General features: G+C 49.6%; 1 protein-coding gene across 1 annotated transcript in view; it reads right to left on the bottom strand.

The window, feature by feature from the left end:
• Positions 1-1,427, bottom strand: part of pard3ba (par-3 family cell polarity regulator beta a) — a 126,251-nt gene that overhangs the window by 98,489 nt on the left and 26,335 nt on the right. The gene's annotated exons all lie outside the window — the stretch shown is intronic.

Genomic DNA, 1,427 nt, shown 5'->3' on the forward strand with positions numbered 1-1,427 from the left:
TGTGTGTGTGTGTGTGTGTGTGTGTGTGTGTGTGTGTGTGTGTGAGCGCGTTCGACGGATGAGTAACGAGGTGTGTGTTTCTCTCGTGTCCTCTGGGTGCTGTAGTCATCTGCTACGCGTCAGGAAAAAAGAAAGCGAGCGCGTGTGTGTGTGTGTGTGTGTGTGTGTGTGTGTGTGTTTCCATGTACACACACAGCGCAGGATCACAGCTAGCCGGTGCTCCTTGACCTGCGTCGCATCCATCACATTCACTCGCTGCCACATTCTCTCACGTACAAACTCCTCAAGGGTTTGCTGCGTGTAGTTGGACTCTCTGCTGTGTTAACACGCATTGCATCACCGCACCACACGGGTGTGGAGAATCAGCCAAAACGTGCGGGTGCCAGAGCGAGGGAGTGAAGGAACATAGCGAGGATTACTTAAAAAAAATAAGAGTGTGATGGAGGAAAGAGGAGCGGTAGAATTCTGTCAGCGAGGTAACATTACAACGTCTCGTTTGTTAGCTTCGAACGTGGCAGGGAGTCAATTAAAGGGCCGGCTGCGTGTTTAGCAACGCTCAGCCTCTCTTTTTTTTTTGCCGGTTTCATTAGCTCTTCTGATACAGACTTAGAGCGGCGTGTGTGCGTGGACGAAAGCCGTAAAGGGAAGTGGGCCAACCTTTGCCTTTTACCACGGCAGCCAGTAAAATCAATTAAAAGGGGGCAGGGCGCATTTTTATCAGCCTTAATTACACCGTATCTAGATTTCAAGACAAAAACGGGACACAAGTGTGTGTGTTAGTTGTAAGTGTGTGTGAGTAAGATAAAGTGAAGGGGGAGGTTTGCAGAGGAGCGGTACAGTGGATGAAGTGATAGTGTATTGATCTATGGGAGTCCATCAGGCCTTTGACTCAATGTGTCCAGGAGCTGTGACGGCCTCCCAGCCTTTCACACGTGCACGCGCACGCCCCATGCACTGCATGGCGACTAGTGTTCCCCGCTCTCCTCTGTGTGTGTGTATGTGGAACACTTTTAAATCATCCTCATTAATTAACATGGTTGAAATACTATCTGGTCACCTCTTTGTCTCGGATGTTAAACGCCGTGCTAATCGGTCTCATATGCGTCGTCATTCACCGCGTAATAAAGCAGAAATGCCTTTAAAAACGCTGTAAAGAGACAGAACAGTGACATAGCAGTATCTGCTGGGTTTGAATGAGACGAGATGTCGGTGCGAGGATGTTTTATCTCATCTGTAATGAGCCTGTTCTTTCTGGTTCGTTTTGAAAAGGTATGAAGCCTGAAATATGGGCTTGGTCATCCCGTTTACTAGACGCCCGCACTGATGCCCGGGTTGTGCTTTGTCACCGCTGTGTGGAACGCAGCGGGGGGGAGGGGGGACAACAACAGGACTCCCTCTCGCTACCTGACACACACACACACACACAC

Source organism: Anarrhichthys ocellatus, unplaced genomic scaffold (genome assembly GCF_004355925.1).
Source record: "Anarrhichthys ocellatus isolate YVR2014 unplaced genomic scaffold, GSC_Weel_1.0 scaffold12, whole genome shotgun sequence".
NCBI classification, from domain to species: domain Eukaryota; kingdom Metazoa; phylum Chordata; class Actinopteri; order Perciformes; family Anarhichadidae; genus Anarrhichthys; species Anarrhichthys ocellatus.